Raw genomic sequence first — 26,537 nt, forward strand, 5'->3', positions numbered from 1 at the left:
GAGCTTGCTTTTGTGTTTTGTTCCATATGTTGAAGAATGTTTTTTACTTTATTTTCAGTCAAGTAGATCAGGCAAACTTTTCTGTAAAGGGCCAGATTAGAAATGGTTTTTGCTCTGTGGGCTATGTGGCCTCTGTTGTAACCACTTAATTCTGTTGTAAGATGGAAATAGCCATAAACAACACATAAATGAATAGGCATGGCCAAGTTCCAATAAAACTTTACAAAAACAAGAGGCAGGCCAGATTTGATCCAATGGCTATAGTTTGCCAATTCCAGAAGTAAATTTTGTCCAACGAGTTCCAGTAAAACTTAACAAAAACAGGAGGCAGGCCAGATTTGACCCAATGGCTATAGTTTGCCAACTCCAGAAGTAAATTTTGTCCAATATACAGATTTGCCTATTTCCTCAAATATCACAGTGTTTGTCTTATAACAAGAGTATAAAATGAAAGACAATATAGTACAGAACAAAATTTGTGGTTAAAATATATAAATTCTCATCTCAATAACATCAACTCACTTACTGTGTAATCTTACTTAAATCATTTAACACTTCCAAAATTCAAAGGTGGCAAATAGAACTCACAGGTTTATGATGATGATTAAATCAGATATTTGAAAAGGCTTTATCAATTTAAAAGCTAGCCTGGTTTTCTTTCGTGGACTATAACCATTTGCTTGCAGACTATCAACTTACAAATAAAATCCATTTTATCTTCTAATTTATCCATCACATATTAAAGTTACCTTCCATATTATATTCTTTATGTCCTATACACTCACAAAAATATCTTGTGATGTATCTCCATGATCTTGTCTTTTCATTGCATTCTGGTGTGTACTTTCATTGCTTTGTGTCACCTGTAGAACTGAAGATTTAATAGTTTACTACTTTCTTCTTTAGGTCATTGGTTTAAAAAAGGCTAACATTTACAGAGTACATACTATATGTTAGGCCCTCATAATTAACTCATTTAATCCTCACAGTAGTCCTTGAGATAGACACTTTTATCAGCCTCATTGTACAATTTGAGAGATGAGATGGAGAAACAGAGGGGTCAAGTAACTTGTTTAATGTTAGTAAGCGGTAGAGTTAGGTTTAAACAGACAGTATGGCTCCAGAGGCTAATTCCTTAAATGTTGTGTGATTTTTCTTCTCATAAAATTGGTTTAATATGGATCTCTGGTGAATTTTAGCTGATATTTCTTCATGTAAGGCCAATTATTCTATACGTTTCTCTGTTGCCTGTATTTATATCAATTCCATGTGGATGGTAAAATAATTTTAAATTAAATGAATTATTTTATGAACCCACTGTGGAATTATGTACATACAGTTTAGCTATTATATAATAATATTTAATAACAGAGTTGCTAAAGATAGATTAATAAGTAAAAAGGGAGGTAATAAAACAAGATTTGAAATTTTACTTTAAAATTAATTTGTGTATGTACGCCAAAATGTTAATAGTGGTATTTCTCCAGGGGAAGAATATAGGTGGTTTTTACTATCATCTCATACTTGCCTATACATTTTATTTTTGCATTATATTTTTTGCGTTACAGTCTATGTGTCTGTTTTTTATGCCAGTTTTGTGCTGTTGTGATTACTATAGCTTTGTAGTATATTTTGAAGCTAAACAGTATGATGCCTTTAGATTTGTTCTTTTTGCTCAAGATTGTTTTGGCTGTCTGGGGTCTTTTGTTGTTCCACATGAATTTTAGAATTGTGTTCTCTATTTCTGTTAAAAATGTCATTGGAATTATGATAGGGATTACACTGAATCTGTTGATCACTTTGGGTAGTATGAACATCTTAACAACAGTGAATTCTTCCAATCCATTGACACAGGATATTTTGTCACTTATTTATGTCTTCTTCAATTTCTTTTATTAATGTTTTATAGTTTTCAGTGTGCAGATTTTTCAGTTCCTTAGTTAAATTTATTCCTAGGTATTTTGGTTTTTGTATCAATTGTAAAAGGGATTCTTTTCTTGACTTCTTTTTCACGCAGTTCAGTAGTATATAGAAACATTACTGAATTTTGTATGTTAATATTATATTTTGAGACTTAATTGAATTTGTTAATCAGTTCTAATAGTTTTTCGGTGGAGTCTTTAGAATTTACTATGTATAACATCATGCCATCTGCAAACAAATAATATAACTTCTCCTTTTCCAATTTGGATGCCTTTCATTTCATTTTATTGCATAATTGCTCTGGCTAGAAATTCCAGTATTATATTGAACAGAGAGATGAGATCAGTCTTGTTCCTGATCTCAGAGAAAAAGCTTTCAGCTTTTCACCCTTAAGAACGATGGCAGCAGTTGGTTTGTCATATATTGCCTTTATTGTGTTGAAGTACATTTCTATACCTAGATTGTTGTGAGTTTTTGTCATGAAAGTATGTGAATGTTGTCAAATGCTTTTTCTGCATCGATTTAGATGATCGTATGGTTTTTGTTTTTTATTCTGTTAATGTGGCATATCACATTTTTTGATTTGAGTATGTTGACCATCCTTAGATCACCAAGTTGCCAAGTCCAACTTGATCATGGTGAATAATTTTCTTAATGTGGTGTTGAATTAGGTTTGCTGGTATTGTTTTTGAGGATTTTCACATCTATGTTCATTAGGGATATTGACTTGTAATTTTCCTTTCTTGTAATGCTCTTGTTTGGATTTGGTATCGGGGTAATGTTGGGTTTACGAAATGAGTTTAGAAGCATTCTTTCCTCTTGAATTTTTTGGAAGAGTCTGAGAGGGATTGGCATTAATTCTTTTTATTTATTATTAGTTTTTTGAGACAGAGGCTTGCTCTGTCACCCAGGCGGGAGTGTGATGGTGCGATCTCAGCTCACTGCAACCTCTGCCTCCCAGGTTCAAGTAATTCTCCTGCCTCAGCCTCCTGAGTAGCTGGGCCTACCATGCCCGGCTGATTTTTTAATTTTAAGTAGAGATGGGGTTTCACCATGTTGGCCAGGCTGGTCTCGAAATCCTGACCTCAAGTGAGCCACCCATCTCGGCCTCCCAAAGTGCTGGAATTACAGGCGTGAGCCACTGATCCCGGCCCATTAATTCTTTCTTAAATGTTTGGTAGAATTTACTAGAGGAGCTATTTTGTCTTGCCCTGAGATTTTCTCTGATGGGAGACATTTTTTGTTTATTACTGATTCAATGTTCTAAATGGTTTTTATTCTGTTTAGATTTTCTGTTTCTTTGTGATTTAATCTTGACAGGATGTACATACCTAGGAATTTATTTTGTTCTTTTTGATTATCCAATTGGCTGGTGTATAATTGTTGGTAGTAGTTGGTTTTGTTTATCTTTTTAAAACACCAACTCTTAAGTTTTTGTAGATCTCTTCTGTTTTTCTTATCTTTATTTTATTTCTGCTCTGATCTTTATTATTTTCTTCTTTCTACTAACTTTAGTCCTAGTTTGTTCTTCTTTGTCTGGTTCCTTGATATGTAATGTTAGATTGTTGAGTTGACATCTTTCCTCTTTTTTCATGTAGGCATTTATTGCTACAAATTTCACTCTTAGAACTGCTTTTGCTGCTTTCCATATGTTTTGGTATGTTGTGTTTCCAGTTTAATTGTCTCAAAATATTTTTAAATTTACCTTTTGATTTCTTCATTTACCCATTAGTTATCAGGGGTATGTGTAATTTCTACATATTTGTGAATTTTCCAGTTTTTCTCCCATTGAGTAGTAGATTCATACTGTAGTGGTTGTAAAAGATACTTCACATGATTGTAATTAAAAAATCTGTGAAGGCTTGTTTTATAGCCTAACATATGATCCATCCTAGAGAATGTTTCATGTGCACTTGGAAAGAGTGTGTATTGTGCTACACTTGGGTGGAATATTCTCTATATGTCTGTTGTATCCATTTAGTCTGGAGTGTTCAAGTCTACAGTTTATTTTCTGTCTAAATGATCTGTCCATTGTTGAAGGTGGGGTACTTAAGTCTCCTACTATTATTTTGTGGTCATATTTTAGAGACCTTTACCTTGAACTCATGCTTTATTTACTAAATTTAGACTAGATCTGTACCTTCAAACCATATATACATTTTTTTTGCAGAATCTTTTCTGAAATTGGCTGAAGATAATAAATAGTTTCCTGCTTTTCTGAGATCACACAGTGAGAAATAAATTATCAAAAGCTGAAACAAGAAAGGCACTGCACACCAACTTCTAGTTGGTACTCTGGCAGGCTTCATGTATAACATATATACTATACTTATATATGTTATACCTATACATACTTAGGTAGGTGTATGTTATACCTACCTATGTATGTAGCCTATACTTACAATTATCTCCATAAATGGGAGGGGTTTACTAAGGGAGATTTCATACTAAAATGGCCAAAATTATTATTCTCAAACATGAAGGCATGCCAGGTTTTCTGGGACTCTAGGAGGCTACATATTGTATCTTTTTCTTGTACAAATTTTTAAACTGGTGAGCAAATTACTTAAAATTCAGAACTCAAATGGCCAATATTGCTGCAACTATAGAGTTAACACATAAAGTCTTCTAAGTTCTCTAACTCTCTAGTTTTTTCCCTACCTAATTTGAATGTGATGACTTTCCTACTGGTGTGTGATAAAATTCACTATTTTGGGTATTAGTAATTCAAGGTTACTTGGAGATTTGTTCTTATACAATTCAGCCAGTTCCAGCTAAACTGTACACATTGAAAATTTAACCGTAAACTTACTTGAAATTGAAGTGAAAAGAGGAATAAAAGATGTTTTTAAAAACAAAAAAACACACAAACTACTTTATTCAAAATTTTGTCTATAGTCTTCATTAGATTGCCCATCAGGGAAAATAAAGTTCAGCCATGTGACTATGTCTTCATTTTGTCAGAAATGTAATTTGTATCCAATCATCTTTTATAAGCCAGTGAGTCTGTATTCCTATCTCATGACAGAAATTCTAAACTGAAAGCTATTAATGTAAGATTTGTGTGTGTATGTGTGTGTGTGTGTTTAAATGGATGTATATGTACATGTGTTACATGTTGTGGCTGCGGCAGGGTACCAAATTGACTTATAAATTAATGAGCATGCATAAATTAATAAGCCCAAATAATTTCCAATTTCACATGACAAGAAAATCTTTAATAAATAGTATGGTTTAAAATTATTGGTAAAAATGGAAATGTCTTCAAAGTTGTTAGCATTCATTTTTGCTTAAATTTCTGATAAAACAGCTTTGTAGTTTTCTCTGCTAAATATTTTTAAATATCAGAGTTTGGCATGAAGGTTACAAAATTATAAACCTATCCTAAAACAGGATGATCTTTCTTCATGTGTTTTTTTTTTGGTAAGCAAAACAAATTTAATACTGGTGGTTTAATAAAAACAGCTGTGTCTTCTGAGTTATCAGCACAATATATATTTAATTTTGAGATTCTTAGGTGAACATCTGCTATTCACAGATTATAAAATGGTTTACAGGGAAATAAAATGACTAACATTTTCTAACATCTTAGTTCTCATAAGTAATCTAGGCAAACTGTTAAAAAACAAATAAACCAGGTAAATGTAAATAAAATAAATGTCTATAAATAAAAATTTTATGTAATTTGAAATCTTAAAGTTATGTTAAATGACATAATGATACTAATTAAATATCTGAATGATTTCGAATTAAAATCATTAAACTGTTATATAAAAACATGTTTCTAAAAATTATAAAATGGTTTCATCCATAAAATAGTGATATATGACAGACAATTCAAAATTTATTCTTATTTTTAGGGATGGGATCTTACTCAGTAACCAAGGCTGAGGTGCAGTGGCATGATCATAACTCACTGTAACCTGAACTCCTGTCCTCAAGTGATCCTCCTGCCTCAACCTCCTGAGTAGCTCAGACTACAGGTGTGCTCCACCAAGCCCAGATAATGTTTTTAAAAACTTTTGTGGAGATAGCATTTCACAATGATGCCTAGGACACTCTCAAACTTCTGGCCTTGAGTAATCCTCCTATCTTAGCCTTCCAGTGGACTGGAATTAAAGGTGTAAACCACTGCTCCTAGCCTCAATTTAAGATTTCTTGATTCCTAGGTTTTCAATAAAATTTAAAGTTACTGAGAGTTAAAATTTTTAATTCTCAGTGTAAAAAATGTGCAAATATTATCAAAAAGGCATAAAGTGTGCTTGAATAATTTTGTGTAATTCAGAGTTTTTTAAAAAGATTCTTTCAAGGCCGGGCGCGGTGGCTCACGCCTGTAATCCCAGCACTTTGGGAGGCCGAGGCGGGCGGATCACGAGGTCAGGAGATCGAGACCATCCTGGCTAACACGGTGAAACCCCGTCTCTACTAAAAATACAAAAAATTAGCCGGGCGTGGTGGCGGGCGCCTGTAGTCCCAGCTACTCGGGAGGCTGAGGCAGGAGAATGGCGTGAACCCGGGAGGCGGAGCTTGCAGTGAGCCGAGATCGCGCCACTGCACTCCAGCCTGGGCGACAGAGCGAGACTCCGTCTCAAAAAAAAAAAAAAAAAAAAAAAAAAGATTCTTTCAAAATATAGATTTAGGAATAAAATATAAAACAAAATAGAAAATAGGAAGTAGAAGAGAGAGATAGAAAAAAGGTATAGATATGAAGATATATTTCTGGTAAGAAAGTTTAAAAAATATAAATAACTTTATATGAGAAGGAATCTTGTATGGTAAATTTTTGTCATAAAGTAAAATGACTGGTTATTTCAGGAACAGAAAGTATAGGATAAAGTCGAAATTCAAGCATGTTGTAAATAGTTTGTGTAACTTCTGTGTAATAAGTTTTGTGAAAAGGAACGTTATAAAAATTTTTGTGTATAGTTAAGTTTGCTATAATTAAAAGAAAATTATTTCTAAAGATTGAACTTTGACATTAAAATACACTAACATAAAACTGGAAATTTTCATTTGCTATATTAAAACAACAAGGTTTTTAAACTCTTGATCTGCTCTTATTAACATTGCAAGAAGTTTTGATATTTAATTCTGTAATCCATTTTTTTAAAACTTCTCAGATTTGTATATCAGAAGTTAGACTTTTGCTGTACCTTATTGCACGGGATTTGTAAGTCATACGTGATTACCTCCTGATACAGTTCGGATGATTGTCCCTACAAATCTCATATTGGAATGTAATTCCCAGTGTTTGAGGTGGGACCTGGTGGGAAGTGTTTGGGTCATGAATGGGTTGGTGCTCTTCCTGTGGTGATGAGTTACTGTGAGATCTGGTTGTTAAAAAGAGTCTGGGATCTCTCCCTTCTCTCTTACTCCCTCTGTCACTATATGACATGGTGGCTCCCCCTTTTCCTTCTTCCATATTTGTAAGCTTCCTGAGGCCTCCCTAGAAGCAGATGCTGGTGCAATGCTTCTCATACAGCCTGCAGAAACCCTGGGCCGAATAAACCTCTTTTCTTTATAAATTGCCCAGTCTCAGGTATTCCTTTACAGCAATGCAAAGTGGACTAATACACCTTCTGTTCTTTCTTCTCTTGAATAGGTATATCTTTTTGCTTGGCTGGGATGATAACTCTGTCCTTCAACCTTTTCATTGACTTATAACTTTTTTCCTCATTTCAGACATGGCTGTTGTGGCCTGATGCTGCAGTGTTTATCTTGAAGTCTAAAGAAGCAATGTTTTCCTCCAGTGTAACTTGATTCTGTACTCCAGGCATTTCTTGATGTATCTGAATTGTTCAATGTAATCAGAAAACTTCTCATGTTTTTACTAAGAGTCATGTATTCCCCTGCTCAAGGTACTAGTTTTATTGTTTATATTCCTTTATAGCATACGTATTCTCATAATCCTGAAGACACTCTCCCTGTGTGTGGTTAAATATAAGCATTCTTTTTATCAGGGTTGACTTCCTGGTTATCTACATAGACTTTGCATAAGGAGAAGAAATCACACAACTGTAGATTTTTATTTATTTATTTCATAGCTGGCTGAAAAAACACAAATTTTACATTTTACCAAGATAATTTATTGCATTGTCTTTTTCTTTTTCTTTTTTTTGGAAACAGAGTCACCCAGGCTGGAGTACAGTGGTGTTATCTCAGCTCATTGCAACCTCTGCCTCCTGGGGCTTCAACAATCCTCCCACCTCAGCCTCCTGAATAGCTGGGACACCTGGCTAATTTTTGTATTTTTGGAAAGATGGGGCTTTGCCATGTGGCCTAGGCTGGTTTTGAACTCCTGGGCTCAAGCGATCCACCTGCTTCAGTTTCCCAAAGTGCTGGGATTATCAGCTTGAGCCACCACACCTGGCCTTCACATTGTCTTTATTACATTTTTGACTACTTAGAAAACTGAACTTTAAAATGTTCACTTTGTTTCTTTTTTTTCCCATCAATATGACTTTCTATATTGCTTTTGAGGTCTTTAGATTATCACCTTGGTTAAATGAATAACTTTTATTTTGCAATAACCTTTGATTCTGGTTAGATCAAGTGTTTTAAACTTTTGACGTCTGTGATAAGTTCCCTTAGGGTTAAAATCCTAAATTAAGTCATTTTGAATTAAATAATTAGACTTTTTTTTGTAAATTGTATCAGAGGCATTGTCAAATGACAAATGATAATAGATCTTCTGTCAGTTAGATTTATGTGTATGTTATTGATACAAATATTCCAAAAATTACATAAGGCTAGGGACAGTGGCTCATAGTTATAATACCAGTGCTTTGGGAGGCCAAAGTGGGAGAATCACTCGAGGCCAGAAGTTTGAGACCAGCCTGAGCAACATGTTTTCCGTCTCTACAGAAAACAAAGTAGCTAAGCATGGTGGCATGTGCCTGTAGTCCTAGGTACCTGGGAGGCTGAGGCAAGAGGATCCCTTAAGCCCAGGAGTTTGAGTTTACAGTAAGCTATGATCATGCCACTGCAGTCCAGCCTGGTTGACACAGCAAGACTTTAATATATATACATTCTCTCTCTCTCTCTCTCTATATATATATATGTGTGTGTGTGTGTGTATCATATAATATATATGAAATTGAATACGTTATCAGTTAGAATTTTGATTGTTGATTTTTTCCTAAAATTATATTTGTATAGATATTTTATTAATTTGAGTATTCCAAAGATTATATAAAATTTATAAATGCTTTGTGGTCTCAAAATGGCACTATCAGTCAAAATTCTCATTATCTTAAAATGTTGGATGTAATAAAAATAACTAAATTTACTTGTCAATGAAAAACTTTAAGTTTTAATCATGGCTACTGTACTTATTATACCAATGGTTATTCTAGATTATACTAATAAAAAAATAGATGTGATCAAAAGCGTGTTTTCCAATAAATAGGCAAGTGCGCATGCTGGGCTTGATGCTCGTGTCTTTACAACTACAAATAAAGACTATATCAACTTTTCCAGGAAAGAGTCTTCCTAGCTACATGGGACAATCAGTGTTGGTCCTGTAAATGCAGTCAGACCTGGTTTATGTCAACAGATTTATGACCAAAAGGGGGAACTTATGAAACAGAGCAGCAAATGTAAGAAGTCGTGTTTGCTGTGTATACTTGTCAGCATAATGTCACACATTCCCTGACTCCATGATGAAGTGCAGCTCTCCAAAAAACGCTTTGAAGACAAAACAGGATAGAGTATATGTTCCCCATGTCTCTTGTGTGAGCCTCTGTATTCCTTAAAATATAAATGATCCTAATCCTTACCCTTTTCTACACAAAAGATAATGTCTGACAGGGTTTGTGATTATGCCCCTGTAATCTGTAACCAGATGTATCTACACCCACACATTGATGTGATTCTGCTTTAATGTAGCTTCTGAGCAAGTCCAATATGATTCTGCACTTACTGGATCTTCACAGCTTGCATATAAACTGTGGGCTAAAGACCTGTACCAGAGCAGTCTGACAGAACCTCTCTGAAAGATTTCTCCTAGGCTGTAATCCTCAGTCTCTTGTTCTCAGACCCCTAAATGAATCTAACTTTAATTTCTTAAAAGCTTAATTTTTTTCTTTAGTTGACACCAAAAATCTCCCCAGCCAGATCCACAAACTTTTTCGGTATTTTTCCTATTTTTGATATCATTCCAGGCAAGCGTTTTCTAACTCTCCCATCAGAATATGACTTTGGTGCGTTTTCCTCAGCCTCCACTGATGATTTTTTCTCATTATCCTTAAAGCCCTTTCCTGTAGACTTCTTAAGCTCTTTCAAGTTTTCAGTCTCCTTAAGGACCATTCAGTGTTTACTGTCAGTTCCCAGAATGCTTTTACAGGTTTTGCTGTCATTTTCCTTGAAGTCTGTTCACTTTTCACTAACAGTCTTTGTGAAATCCTTCTGGCTTCTATCCATTGTCTGATTCCAAAGCCAATGCCACATAGTTTAAGTTTATATTATATTAGAGTGACATCTTATTCCAGGTACCACAAACCACCTCAAAACTTAGCAGCTTAAAACAACAAACTTAAAAAAATTGTGGACTTGTATTAGCGCAAGCAGGGCTTAGCTACATGATTCTGCTCCGTGTGGTATTAACTGTAGCTATCTGTGGTATTCAGCTGGCAGCTGGGTAGTTTGGAGAGTTGAAGGTGGCTTCAGCGATGTGCCTGTTTTATTAGTGGATTGGATGAAATGTTGTGGTAAGGTGGGCCTCTCTTGCTCTCCGTGTAGTTTGAGAGCCTGTCTACATGATCTATTCAGCAGCAATATGGTTTGGCTGTGTCCCCACCCAAATTCATCTTGAACTGTAGCTCCCCTAATTTCCGTGTCTTGTGGGAGGGATCCAATGGGAGATAACTGAATCACAGGAGTATTTCCCCCATACTGTTCTCGTGGTATTGAATAAGTCTCACAAGAGCTGATGATTTTATAAGGGGGTTCCCCTTTCACTTAGCTCTCATTCTGTCTTGTCTGCCATCATGTAGAGATGTGCCTTTTGCCTTCCACCATGATTGTGAGGCCTCCCCATCCACCTGGAAATGTGAGTCCATTAAGTGTCTTTTTCTTCATAAATCACTCAGTCTCAGGTATGTCTTTATCAGCAGCATGAAAACAGACTAATACAGTACATTGGTACTGGTAGAGTGGGGTGCTGTTGTAAAGATAACCCAAAAATGTGGAAGCAACTTTGGAACTGGGTAACAGGCATGGGTTGAAACAGTTTGGAGGGCTCAGAAAACGACAGGAAAATGTGGGAAAATTTGGAACTTCCTAGAGACTTGTTGAATGGCTTTGACTAAAATGTCAAATAATGATACAGACAATGAAATCCAGGCTGAGATGGTCTCAGATGGAGATGAGGAACTCACTGGGAACTGGAGTAAAGGTGTCTCTTGCTATCGAGAGAGACTGGCAGGATTTTGTCCCTGCCCTAGAGATTTGTGGAACTTTGAACTTGAGGGAGATGAGTTAGGGTATCTTGCAGAAGAAATTTCTAAGCAGCAAAGCATTCAAGAGTGACTTGGGTGTGTTAAAATCACTCAGTTTTAACAGGAAAACAGCATAAACGTTCAGAAAATTTGCAGCATGACACTGTGATAGAAAAGAAAAATCCATTTTCTGAGGAGAAATTCAAGCTGGCTGCAGAAATTTGCATAAGTAACAAGGAGCCAAATGTTAATTGCTAAGTCTTCAGGCCATGTCAGAGATCTTTGTGGCAGCCCCTTCCATCACACACCCAGAGGCCTAGGAGGAAAAAATGGTTTCATAGGCTGGGCCCAGGGCCCCCCTGCTGTTTGCCTGTGTACAGCCTAGGGACTTGGTGCTCTGTGTCCCAGCTGCTCCAGCCACAGCTAAAAGGGGTCAAGGTACAGCTCAGGCCATGGCTTCAGAGGGTGCAAGCCTCAAGCTTTGGCAGCTTCCATGTGGTGTTGAGCCTGTGGATTCACGGAAGTCCAGAATCGAGGTATGGGAACCTCCACCTTGATTTCAGAGAATGTATGGAAATGCCTGGATCTCCAGACAGAAGTTTGCTGCAGGGGTGAGGTCCTCATGGAGAACCTCTGCTAAGGCAGTGGGGAATGGAAATGTGGGGTTGAAGCCCCCAACACAGAGTCCCCACTAGGGTACTGCCTAGTGGAGCTGTGAGAAGAGGGCTGCTGTCCTCCAGACCCCAGAATGGTAGATCCACCGACAGCTTGCACTGTGTGCCTGGAAAAGCTGCATACAATGCCAGCCTGTGAAAGCAACCGGGAGGAAGGCTCTCCCCTGCAAAACCACAGGGGTGGAGCTGCCTGAGACCATGGGAACCCACTGCTTGCATGAGTATGACCTGGATGTGAGACATAGAGTCAAAGGAGATCATTTTGGAGCTTTAAGATTTGACTGTCCCACTGGATTTCGGACTTGCTTGGAGCCTTTAGTCCCTTTATTTTGGGTAAATTTTTCCATTTGGAATGGCTGCATTTACCCAATGCCTGTACTCCTATCGTATCTAGAAAATAACTAAATTGCTTTTGATTTTACAGGCTTATATGTGGAAGAGACTTGCCTTGTCTCAGGTGAGACTTTGGACTGCCAACTTTTGAGTTAATGCTGAAGTGAGTTAAGACTTTTGGGGACTATTGGGAAGGCATGATTGGTTTTGAAATGTGAGGACATGAGATTTGGGAGGTGCCAGAGGCAGAATGAGGTGGTTTGGCTGTGTCCTTTCCCAAATCTCATCTTGAATTGTAGCTCCCATAATTCCCATGTGTTGTGGAGGGACCTGGTGAGAGATAATTGAATGATGGGGTGGTTCCCCCATACTGTTCTTGTGGTCGTGAATAAGTCTCATGAGAGCTGATGACTTTACAAGGGGCTTCCCCTTTCACTCAGCTCTCATTCTCTCTTGTCTGCTCCCATGTAATGCATACTTTTCACCTTCTGCCATGATTGTGAGGCCTCCCCATCCATATGGAACTGTGATTCCATGAAACTCTTTTTATTCATAAATTACCCGGTCTTGGATATGTCTTTATCAGCAGCATGAAAATGGACTAATGCAAGCAGAATAAGAAGAATTCTTCAATACTGACTCAGCACCCCACACACGTTGGTTCCAAGATGTAGAAATGGAAGCTTCAAGGCTTTTAACATCTGGACATCAAAACTGGAAGTTTTACTTTCACTGTATTTTATTGGTCAAAGCAGTCAAAGAGCCCACCCAGGTTCAAGGAGAAAGAATATGTCCCCACGTTTTCAACGGGATGGTGCCACAAAATTTCTAGTCATCTTAATTTACCACAGATAGAAATATGAAGAGCTCATTTGTTATGTTATTTGTGAATGCAGACTAAAGATATTTGTTGGTTTATATAGTAGTGGGAAAATGAGAACTTTTAAAATATTCAACTTTTAGCCCTTGACATGCAAAATGATATCATTACATGGTAAGGACGAGGGAGAAAGAAAAGGTCTGAAAAAGTAGAAGAGTGATGGATTCAGAAAGTATAGGACGATTGTCAGTGTGATTGTTTTATCTAGCCACATATAGCTGTGTGGTATCAAGATGTAGAAGGCAGAGAGTTGGATTTATCAGGATTGTTGTTTGGAAAAGTGAGTACAATCATTATGAGGGAGCAAGGTATTGATCATGGAATATAAACTGGGAAAAGAGGTAAAGTAAGAAGGATATCAGTAAAGTGAATGGCAGCATAAATGTGGTAGAACCATTGGATTGGTGGCTCTGGAGGAATTGAATAATTATTAGACTTGAAGCATTAAATGGTGCATTAGTGAGGGCATCTCCAACTAAGTCTACCATCAAGTCCTGGTGATTTATTATCTCAAATATATGACAAATTTATCTACTTATTTCCAAAACTCCCATACCTAGTTTAAGTAATCAAATTTCTTGCCTTGGCAAGCATGTTGCTTTCTAATTGACTCACCTGTATCCAATTTGAATTCCTTAAAATCCATTCTATACATTGTAACCATAGTGATATTTACAAATGTGAAATCTGGTCAAATCATTCTTCTGCTTAGTAGTCTTGGATTTCTCATTCTCTTAGGAACCATCTTCCACTGCTTATTTCAGCATTATCCGCACAATGCTTCCCCTCACTTCCTCACAGTGTGGTTTCAGGCACAACTCCCAAGGCCCCACTCTGGCCTCCGGGAGCAGATTGTTCCCCCTGCAGGAAAACCTTTGTTCTCCACTCAGTTAACTGCTGTTTACCCTTTAGATCTCAGCTCCAGTGCTGCTTTCTTAGGGGAAACTTCTCTGACTCACATCAAATCCCTCTCTTATAGTAATTTTCATTGTATTTCAGAGTAATTTTTATGGTTGCAATTTTACATTTGTGTGATTGTTTGATTAATCTCTGTCTCCTCCACGAAAACTCCAAGATGCAGGAACTATATCTTACTGGCATTCAGCACAATACCTGGCACATAGGTGTTCAAAAAATACTAATAGGGTAAATAAATGAATTAATTTTATGCTTTTATTTTAATATTTTCATGGTATTAATATTTCTCTCTATGTGATATTTTGTATGTACATATTTTCTTTTAATTTGAAGATTTATAGTTTATTTTAGTTATGTGCTGTATAAATTATATTTAGTTCTTTAATTTTTGTGTTATTTCCAAGGGTACTCTCCATGGACTCTTTTAGTATAGTTCCACTTTACCCCTTTAACCCACTTTCCTCTCCCACCTTCGTCATTCAACTTTATTTGATTTTATTTTTAATTTTTCTAATAATGACCTTTATCTTTTAAAATAATATTTAATCACCCATAACATAATTTGTTGATTCTCTCCCACTGTGAAAGTTGAATGGACCAGAATATATTTCTACTATCTTTCTCTTCTTATTTTTGTTATGAATATAATTAGTCTTTATACAGTTATGGTTTGTAACATAACTGTTCTTTAACCGCAACCCCCAGAACATTTTGATATTAGGCTTCAGAATGCTCACTTGTATCATGTTATCTCTATTCATTTTTAGTGGATAGTTTTCTTTTTTAAGTTTTTCTGATAGAGATGGGGTCTTGCTATGTTGCCCAGGCTGGTCTTATCTTGAACTCCTGGGCTCAAGTGATTCTCCTGCCTTGGCCTTTCAAAGTGCTGGGACTGTAGGTGTTAGCCCCTGCACCTGGCCTCTAATAGTTGTCTTCATTAAAGCCTCATGGGGACTCTATTTTTTTTTTTTTTGTGGGTTGTTTATTTTGTGTTTGTGAAGTCCGGTAAATTCAGTTGCATCTGCCTGGATGTGGTCATACTATAACACATTTTTTCTGGATAAAGATAAGCCCTTTAACCATTAGATTCAATGTTTTCTTTATTTCAGAAAAGTTTTCTTTTATCTTTGAATTTTTTAACCAGATATTGTGAGCTCTTTCACACTAATTTCTCATTTGTTGGACCTGACTTTAATGTTACATTTCACCTTCTTGTGTTTTCTATTTCGTTTTGCTCAGGATATATTTAAGCCTGTCATTTATATTCTTATCTGTGTTTTTAGCAGCATTATTCTCTCCACTTCCCACTTTTTTTCCTGCTTTTATTGATCTTCATTTCTTTCATGGTTGTCTTTACTCATTACATCCTGAATTTTGCCAGATTATTTTTTATCACTTTATTTTGTATTTATTTTCAATTATGTCTTCTAAATATCATTTCAGAGAGAAAACATTTTAGAGAAGGCATATTTTTAAAAAACATAGAAAATTTGATCCTATTTTTTACTGCTTCATGGTATAATTTGTATGTTCTGTACCTTATGTAATTTTCCCTTTTTCTTCTAGTATTTTTATAAAGGTCATCAAGTTTTATTTTTGTAATACAATTATTATAAATAATTATATAATATTATTAGTCTTTGAATATTCTAGATACTTGTGAAAGGATATTGTGGAGGAGGAGCTGGGGGTAGTAAGTATGATGGAAGGCAGACGAGTTTTGGAATCTTGTCTCCAAAACACTCTCATCTGTTAGAATGACTGCTAGGCTATAGGATTGACTATGGCTTAGAGTGGATTCATAGTTGTTAATTTTGTCATGCGACTTGTGACTTATCCTTTTCTTTTCATAATAGAATGAAAATTGCCATCTGTCTGGCTTCTTCCCCATCTTTTTGCCTTCTTTCATTACACCACACACGTGTCCTAATTATTCCAAAGGTGATACATTTGCATGTTTCCCTTTAAACTCCTTTCCCTCTGTCACTCTGTGGAGGGTTCACATGCTGCAATATTTCTGTTCCAAGTAAAGATCACAGGTTTTGATCTTCAGTCCTCAGTATACACACCTCTTTTAGGGATTTCTGGGCTTCTTGACTAGCTCAAGCTCTTCAGAGGCATGCACTTTATCTTGGTGTTCAGTCTTGACTGGTTTAAACTTTTGATGTCCAGAAGGTTTTCTTCATGTGTTGTTGTGTGGAATTGTAAATATTTTCTAGCTTTTGTAAGGTTGTGGCTCATATTTATATTTCTCCTGGTTTGAAAGAAGAGAGAGAAAGAAGTATCTCAAATTGAGACTCTTAGATTGGAAATCTGAATTTATTTACACGATTGAGATTGATCTAGAGTTTTATTTTTTCTGCTGTAACTGAAATTTGGATTCAAGATTATATGTGTTTTGTGAATATGTTTGGTAATATTGTGACTTTTCTATAATTTAGGGAAGTTTGATGTAGGAGAAAGAGAAAAAATTTTTGAGAGAATCCTAAATTCATATATGGCCTAACCTTTTAATATCTATGTAATTTTAGATAATAAATAATTTGTTTGAGATTATGTGGCTCTAACAACACCTGCTTCACAGTGTAATTATGAGGATTTCATAGAATTTGTATAGTGAGCGTTAGTTTTGATGTTACTTTAAACCTCTTTGCCTTATACATTCTATTTTTTCCATGGAATATTATATGATTTCATGTCCACATATTAATCTCATACTTTCAATTACATTTTATGTTTAAATTGAATATTATGGTAATCGTTATGTAAATGATTAAAAATTTAAAGGGACAACATTTAATGTTGCTCTGGAATTCACCTTTAGTCATAAAATAAAGATTTAAAGTATCATCTGTAGACAATGGCAAAAGGCCTTTTTTGTCATAAGAAAATCAAATATGCTTTATTTCACCCAATTAACAGTTTCTGGGCTTGGCTATCCCGGGAAAACCAAAATGACCATAGGCGGTAATTCCCCAGGCCGTGTGATCTCAGTCTGGCATTCTAGGATCTCCAAGGCATCACTTTGGCCACTACCCTCTGGGGCTGTGATTCCGGCTCTCTTCCTGTTTTATGCAGCTCTGTGTGTATGTCTGCAGTGATGCCGTACTGGATCTGGTTCATCTTGAGAGAACTATACCTATCTGAATTTTTGATGATGCTGTTTTCTTAGTTCCCTTGGCAAAACAGGTAGGTGAGGGATAGAAATAAAATCTATACTTAGTAGATCGGTGAGCCAAGGTCTGTGACTGGCGATGAGTGAATTACATTCTCCTGAGTTGGGTGCAGTGTCCGCCTTCTGTGTGGCCATTTGCTGTTGCCACTAGAGAAGGAGGATGCAGCAGGGATCAGGCACCGTGGAGAAAAGTCACCGTGTGTAGGCAGCTAAGAATGTAGGAAGATGAACATCTCGGCTCCCAAAGGATGAGAATAAAGCTGTAGAAGAATGTCAGGGAGGAATCTGAGTTGATCGTATGACTATTCATCCTTCTTCCCACATTTTCTCGACTGTTTAGCCCTACTTTTCTTCGCGTTGGGTCTCATTTTCCTTCCTGTGTGGCCTGTGCCTTATGGTCAGCTCAGACGTCCATCAGTCTATCAAATGCCTAGAAACCTTTCTCCCTTTGTCACCTTCTGTGTCACCCAGCATTCCCCTTCTCAGCCCTTTTCATTCTCATGGTGGAATCCTTTTGGTTTGATTTCAAGGGTCCGGCACCGTTGATGTCACAACAGAGTGGCATGGAAAGTTTCTGAAAATTTTGTCATCTAACCTCTCGTGGGGACTTTTAATTAATTCAGCTTTTGACACCTCCATCACATTCATTATATTATCCATTCATTCATTCATTAATACATTTGACATTTATAATGTGTGCCAACAATGTGCCAGGTCAAAACTGCCCACTTACAATGTAGAACATTTCCGTAAATTTTATTTCAATTTTCTTGTATTTCTTCTCCTTTATTCTACCATCCCACTTGATCTTCTGCCACAGAAGTTCTCTTCTCTCTCTTTGTTCTCTCTTCTCCTCCTTTATTCTTGATACCTGCTTCTGTGTTGGCTCCTTGAGGCCAGCACTTGTCCTCCTACCTCTGTGATGTTCTGTCTAGTTTATGGGTTCCTTTTCCTACTTTACATAATCTATGTGGATAGTTTCTATAGTTGGGTCTTTGCTTTTTAATCTTTTTTTCCTGTGTATTATTTCCTTCAGGGACCTTATGCACTCTTACACATCCGTCCATTATTTTTATATGGATTACTATACAATTACATGTTGAATTTGTACTTTCCCCCCATATATCCTGTCATATGTTTTCACCTGAGCATCTCAATATCTAATACTCTTATTTGCTTAAAATACACGTGATTATTTTCTCCACCCTGACATATTTTATGTTCAACTTTCTAATTTCTAAAAATGGACCTACCATTGTCCTATTTATTCGAGCTTAAATCTTGATATTTTCTTTGAGTTCATGCTCCTTCGTATTCACCCCAGCTGTGATAAGTCACCAATCCTTTGGGTTTTTACTTACCAGTATTTCTATTTCTGTTTCCATAGCCTTAAAGCTGGAACTGTGTAGTCCCAGTGCCTCTGTGTAGCCCCCAAGTCTGCTCCATTTCAATCTTCTCTTGAGGGAACTCCTTCCCTCCGTTTTTCTTTTCCTCCATTTGATACCTCGCACTTATAGATGGGGCATCTTCCCTAATTACTCGCCTCATCCTCAATTCCCGGGACCCATACCTTCACTGGCTCCCTAAATTTATTTAATAATTCTCATATACCTTTGAGAAGTTTCTAATGATAGGCAACAAATGAATCTTGACTACCTTTCTTATTTTCCTTTCTTCACCAAAATGATTTTTAGGATGTAGACAATCTGTATGCTTCAACATACACCAAACTTACCATTTTTGAAATATTTTACAATCTACTTGAAAAGACTTCTTTAGACCCTATATTCATGTATTGTAATATTTATCCTCTTTTATGGCTATACTCAAATGCCACATCACTATAATGCCTTCCCTCATCACTGTAGCTATCTCTTTTCACTCTACTTATATTGTAGAGGATTTGTTACACTTCTTGAACTGCTGATCTCAAGCGATTTGCTTGCTTTGGCCTCCCAAAGTGCTGGGCTGACAGGCGTGAGCCACTGCACCTGGCCTGATTTGTTCCACTTCTACTATATGCATCACACATGCCTGATGCATATTTTAATGCACGTTGGATAAGGATCGGCTTTGTATGACTTCAGTCTTTCTTGATGTGTGACACCCACTTCTATTTTGGCTCCACTTTAACAAAATGAATAAGTGAGAAGGTAATACTGGAAACAGAACATAACTGTGACTAGGAATTTGGTCTTGACTCGCCATTTAATTTTCTGATGTGCATGACTGTTTTCTTCACATGTGAAATTTAACATGAGGTTGAAACTGCAGAATTTTATATTTTTCATGAAAAAGGCAATTTGGGAGAAAAGTCCATTTTCCTGAGGATAAGGTATTGTATGGTTTGACTGCTTTGCCTTGGCTGGTCAACACATTTGTACACCTGGATAGGCACAGTTTTCAGAAATCCTTTCAAGCATCTACCAATTCTCCTGTCTACAGGTTTACCTTCCTCCCATTTCTCATTCCTAATGACAAGGGAAATATCCAGTGTTATCTGAAGTGGTCATAAAAGACATTTTTTTTCTTTTTATGTGAGGAATTGAAACTTATGGCTTTAGATTATGGGGCTTACCATCAAGGAAAGGGCGTAGCGTGGTCAGAGGACAAAACTTCTTCCTGCATTTCTCAGGAAGTCTTTGATTAGTGCGTCCACCTAGGAGCAATTTTTTTTTTGGGGGGTGGGGGTGCTGGGAAATATACTTAAGTGATTAAATCCAAGTGTAGACATGAGAGCTTTACCTAAAGCCAGGTCTAATTACCATACCTGAGAATCAGGGAGTATTTAAAATTTGAGAAATAATTTTCTATACTTGAAAGTCACTTATGTAGGTAGCCCTCAGATTATAATAAATAACGTTTATTGTGCTATACTATGTGGTAGGTATGAGGTTAAGTATTTTTACCTATATTATATCACTTATTTCTTACAAATGGAGCAAGGGAGCAAGCAAGCAAGGGAGGTATTATTATCCCTATTTTATGTATTTATGTATTTATTTTTGATTTCTATTCTTTTGGTTTTTTTGTTGTTTTTTATTGCTGTATCATAGTTGTACATGTTTTGGGGTACATGTGATATTTTTGATACATGTATACAATGTGTAATGATCAAATCAGAGTAATTTGGATATTCATCACCTCGAATATTTATCTTTTCTTTGTTTTGGGAACATTATAATTTTTCTCTGCTAGCTATTTTAGAATATATAATAAATTATTGTTCCCTATGATTTCTCCATTGTACAATTGAATACTAGAATTTATTATGTCTATCTACATATCCCCAGTTCAATAACTATAATTTCTCTGCTGTGCAATCAAATACTAGAACTTCTTCCTTCGAACGCTATATCCCTAATTCAATAACAAGTAAACTGAAGCTCAGCATGGTCTAGGAACTTTGTTACATTAACACAGCAAGTGAGTGTTGCAGCCTGGATCCAAAAATCAGGCCTGGTCGACCTCAAAGTCCAGATTATTGACCTTTCTACCATAATGTATGGAGGTAAGTTTGTGAATTTATTCAAAAATCAGGCCTGGTCAACCTCAAAGTCCAAATTATTAACCTTTCTACCATAATGTATGGAGCTAAGTTTGTGAATTTTCATAGTTTTAGGATTTGAAGATAAAAGAGGTGAAAATTTGGAAATGGTTTCTGGACTTTTGAATTTTGGCAAACAGCTATGTGATAAGTCCGCCCTGCAGACCCACAACTTTTGGAAATAACTCTACTGTGACCTTCAGTAGCAGAAGCTGCTCCTGGGGTGGTAGAACACAAGGAAAACACACACTAGTAAAAATTTCATGTGCCTTCTTTGTTCTGTACATGTGTTTGTCTTGATTAGTATATGGTAGGATCCTCAAATCATAACAAGTATACTTTTTCCAGTGAATTGCATGTGTATATTATTGTATAGTATAAAAGGCAATATTTCCATTTATTATCATCTGTGCTTTTCAAAGAAACTCTGTGAGTCCAACAGGGCAGATAATAGAAGCTACTGCCCTTTCTCTCCCCCTTTAAATGCAACCCAGTGTCAAAGTCCGTAGCATCCCCAAACGAGTGTATTAAAGGTGAGAAATTCCCAAAGTCAAAGTCAGTAGCATCCTTGAATGAGTGTATTAAAGGTGATAAATTTATTTTATTTATGTTCTTTTTAACCTGTGTTCTCAGAAACAGAGACTACTGTATTTCATCCTACCTTAGTCTTGCTTAGCAGTTTCTCTTCTCCTTTGAGGCTCTTTTATTTTTAAATCATTGTTCATATCTTCTAATTTCCCCTTTCTCCCATTCTTCCCATATTTTTAATCTTTTTTTAACTTTATCTCTGTTCTACTTTTTCTGTATTTCAAATTGATCCATAGACTTTAGAAAAATGAGTTGAATGCTGGCTGTAGGCTGTCTTATCCCCAGCAAGAAACATGTTGTAAAGTCTTAGTACCTTCCCACTGGAAGATCATTAGTCATGGCTACTATGTTTTTAAATGAGAATTGTTTTAATTATGCATTTTAAAATCATTGGAAAACATGAGGGAGAGGAATGAACCATAAGTAATAAAGATTATTGACTTGAAGTTAAGACCTTACTATGATCTGGGATTTTTAGTCTTACTTGTCAATCAAGAACTATCCACTTTCTATTTGTTTGTGGGTATCTAATATGGTTATATACACAGAAGTAATGATAATTGATATGAAAAGGTCTCCTCCTGTTATATCAATTTAGGTATTTTTCACACATTGTATACCTCATTCTTCTCCTATTCAATTTTCACTAATTCCTAAAGGGTCAGGTCAATGTCCTTGGCATAACCTCCTCCACCTGTTCTTAATGGCAATTGTATCTTCTGCCCTCCAATATCTATAACACTTTTTTCTTTAAAACTCTTTGAATGTTTATCCTAATACTCATTTGATATATATTGTATACCACATATGATTGTTTGTTATATGTACAATACATGTTTTTTCAACTTTTTTTGGTTCTTTCCATTTACAGGAATTGGAGAAAGAACTAATCAGTGTGAAGGAGAATTGTCAGTAAAATTACAAGAAAAGATTGAGATCATAATTGACCTTTGAGGATAATAAAATTTAAAGACCAAAAGGATGGACTTCACAGAAACATGACCTTAGGTTGTTTTTGCAGTTGTAGTAACTGGTTATATGACCAACAAAATATGAAGAATGGGTAAACAAATTCTGATAGTAATGATCAGTCACTTCGCAAACATAAAGTTACTATTTACTACTGTATTGTACAGGTTCAATAATCTTTGTGTACACATTTTATGTATTTATTGTCAGGCTGCTATATAATTCAGTATTTATAATAGTTACTATGTATAGCAATCTATGGTTAGTTTTGGTCTTAACCAGGAAAAATCACTCTTTTGAGTTTTGCTGTTTTTACTAGATTATTTTTACTGGATGATTGCTCATATTATTTGATTATTATTGCAATTTGTCTTTCTGGAATAGGAAGCAAGAGGCCTGGATTCTGGTTCCTATTCTATCAATTGTGTGAATTTTGGAAACTCAGTTTACTTTTCTGGGCCTCATGTTTTTCATCTGAATGATGACCAACTTGGATAAAATGGTCTTTATATAATTCCGTAGGCATTTCCCTTCCCAAGGGCTTGAGTCTTTTTCAACAATTATAGAGTTTTCCGGTCCCTCTTCCCAGTGCCTCAGCACCTTGCTATTCATGTTCATCTGATCAGTTGTTTGCACGCTGACTTACATTACCCTGATGGGCAGTACCTGTGGCTGTTTCTGCTCCCTCACCCAGTCCATAGGCTTCTGGTTATAAAAAGTGTGCATCTTGAGACTGTGGACAGTTAGCTCCAGAGGTGGCAGTATAATCACTTCGCATAGAAGAGGATAGAGAGAGACTCATGCCAGTGGTGGTGAGCAAGTATTAGAGATATGATGTGTGCCTCTGTGAGTTTTGGGGTCTAAGATAAATTATGGCACTAGGAAGATGGTCCTTTGTGTCAGAAGAACTGGAGTTGTTGGTGCAAAAAAGTATGATGTCAGCATAGCAGTTTTATTTGTACCTCAGCAACTTCTAAAATAATCTCTATTAAGTGTTTTCAGGAACTACGTTCTACTATAGGAAAATGATTGAGGTGAGTATCCACCTGGACACAGAGAAATATAACACTGTTTTCTGCTCACCCTCCACTTCACATATAAATACAACATGTGTTAAAGGACTAAATTTCTAGTGTCACAGTTTGTACTTTATAGTTTGAAGTCAATAAGAAAGCTCATATACCTTCCTAAAAGTCACTTGTTAATGTTTGATATTAATCTAATTTTATCATAAATTAAAAGTATAAAACTACAAATTTCTTAAAGATAAAATATCCAAATGGATTCAGTCAAATTAAGCATGATAATATCAAATATCAGAATAGGTTACCATGCAGGAGGTACTGAGTACTTAAAAGGGTGGGGAATGCAATGAACATAAAAGCTGGTACCAAGGGGAGGAAGAGACAGCGATGAATTAAAACATTATCTTAACTAATCCAAGTGCTGGTCTTCAATACTTTCATGTGTATAGAGAAAGAGAAACTGCGGAGATTTCTCACAACCTCTGTGTCCATTTTATGCATGTATCTTAGCAGAAACACTGGTGAAATCCCTCCAAAACATATTTATTAGGCATGGAAAAAGCCCTACATGACAGGTGGCATAGGCTCCTTATGAAATCGTTGCAGGATGGGAAGCCATTTAGGGCTTCGTAATTGTGAAAGATTGTATAGAAACCGAGGCACTTAAATAGCAGTGAGCATGACAAAATGTGGTAGATAATGGTGGTGATTCTATTTCTTGTGAAAGTCCACTTACTCTGTTCTGCTACAGTTGTGGGCTTTCCGATTTCACATACCCCAGTCTCTATATTCTGTCTCAATCCACAGCCTACCTCAACTAAGTCCGTTCCAGGCACCTCTTACTGCAGTGATAATCCATCTGTTAATCATGTTTTCCTCTTATGTCTACTTTCTGTCAGAGAATTGTGGGTGCAAACTGGGAAGGGAAGGAAATTATAAGAATATGTATTAATACAAATGGAATATGTTGGAAATGAGGAATAGTCAATATCACAGGTCATTTAAACACTTGATGAATTTCATGGATAGTCAGGAATCTTGTTCTTACCTAACCTGTTAATTTTAGATCAGATATTACACTGAAAGTATTGATGATGGGTTTAAATCAGGTTGCAGCTCACATGTTGTGATAATATTATGTTGATTTTTTGTTGTTTTTATATGTGAGGAAATGAATAACTATTTATTCATAGTGACAACATTGCAATATTAATGATATTAGTACATATTATTATCTTCATAATCACAATTTCCTCCCCATTTTCTTAGTTCTCATAATTTTAGCCACAGCCCAGTTGGCTGGACCAATGGATGGAGAGAATCACTCAGTGGTATCTGAGTTTGTGTTTCTGGGACTCATTCATGGGAGATCCAGCTCTTCCTCCTAGTGTTTTCCTCTGTGCTCTATGTGGCAAGCATTACTGGAAACATCCTCATTGTGTTTTCTGTGACCACTGACCCTCACTTACACTCCCCCATGTACTTTCTACTGGCCAGTCTCTCCTTCATTGACTTAGGAGCCTGCTCTGTCACTTCTCCCAAGATGATTTATGACCTGTTCAGAAAGCGCAAAGTCATCTCCATTGGAGGCTGCATGGCTCAGATCTTCTTCATCCACGTCATTGGCGGTGTGGAGATGGTGCTGCTCATAGCCATGGCCTTTGACAGATATGTGGCCCTATGTAAGCCCCTCCACCACCTGACCATTATGAGCCCAAGAATGTGCATTTCATTTCTGGCTGTTGCCTGGACCCCTGGTGTCAGTCACTCCCTGTTCCAACTGGCATTTCTTGCTAATTTACCCTTCTGTGGCCCTAATGTATTGGACAGCTTCTACTGTGACCTTCCTCGGCTTCTCAGACTAGTCTGTACCGACACCTACAGATTGCAGTTCATGGTCACTGTTAACAGTGGGTTTATCTGTGTGGGTACTTTCTTCATACTTCTAATCTCCTGCGTCTTCATCCTGTTTACTGTTTGGAAACATTCCTCAGGTGGTTCATCCAAGGCCCTTTCCACTCTTTCAGCTCACAGCACAGTGGTCCTTTTGTTCTTTGGTCCACCCATGTTTGTGTATACACGGCCACACCCTAATTCACAGATGGACAAGTTTCTGGCTATTTTTGATGCAGTTCTCAATCCTTTTCTGAATCCAGTTGTCTATACATTCAGGAATAAGGAGATGAAGGCAGCAATAAAGAGAGTATGCAAACAGCTAGTGATTTACAAGAAGATCTCATAAATGATACAATAAGCCCTTCTCACTAAACATGATATGGCTTTATGTTTCTTTCTTTGATATTTTAGATTCAGGAACTATGAGACATTACGTGTTGATTTGAATGTTATTAGACCTGTAACATAATTCTTATCTGATGAATATATGATGAATATATTCCTTGTTCAAAATGAGTCATAAATTCAACACATCTCTACATCTATATTATGCCCATTTAATTTCTTTCAGCAATGTTTTGTAGTTTTTGGTGAACAGGTACTTTATGCATATGTACTTTATATTTATCTCTAAGTTTTATATTTCTGATGCCCTTTTAAGTGACATTTTTATTTCAATTTACAATTGTTTATTCTTAGCTTATGGGCACATAATAGATCTTTGTTTGACATTATATCCTGTAAACTTGCAAAACTTATTAGTTCCGTCAGTTTTTTATAGGTTATGTAGGATTTTCTTTATAGATGATTATGTTGTCAGTGAATAAAGACATTTGCTTTTAAAATTCTAGTATGAATTCATTATATTCATTTTGTTGAATGCTGAGTAGAATTAGTTAGAGCAGACATCTTTGACTTGTTCCTGTTATGAAATATATTAAATATTTCATCATTAAGTATAATGTTAGCTATAATTTTTTTCATAGGTACTCTTTAACAGGCTGAGAAAGTTTTCTGTATTCACAGTTTGCTGAAAATTTCTTTTCTCTTTAGTCAGGAATGGATCTTGGATTTTGTAAAGTTTTTTTGTTTCAGAATCAGGGTAATGCTGGCCCTTTAGAATGAGTTGGGAAGCATCTGCTCTTCTTAAATTTTCTGCCATAATTTTGTAG

At 36.2% G+C, this 26,537-nt stretch overlaps 1 pseudogene; it reads left to right on the plus strand.

Moving 5' to 3' along the window:
• The first annotated feature begins 24,776 nt into the window (after positions 1 to 24,776).
• LOC129137096 (olfactory receptor 4F3/4F16/4F29-like) lies at positions 24,777 to 25,711 on the plus strand (annotated as a pseudogene).
• The last annotated feature ends 826 nt before the right edge of the window (positions 25,712 to 26,537 follow it).

The sequence above is a fragment of the Pan troglodytes genome, chromosome 16, assembly GCF_028858775.2.
Source record: "Pan troglodytes isolate AG18354 chromosome 16, NHGRI_mPanTro3-v2.0_pri, whole genome shotgun sequence".
NCBI classification, from domain to species: Eukaryota; Metazoa; Chordata; class Mammalia; order Primates; family Hominidae; genus Pan; species Pan troglodytes.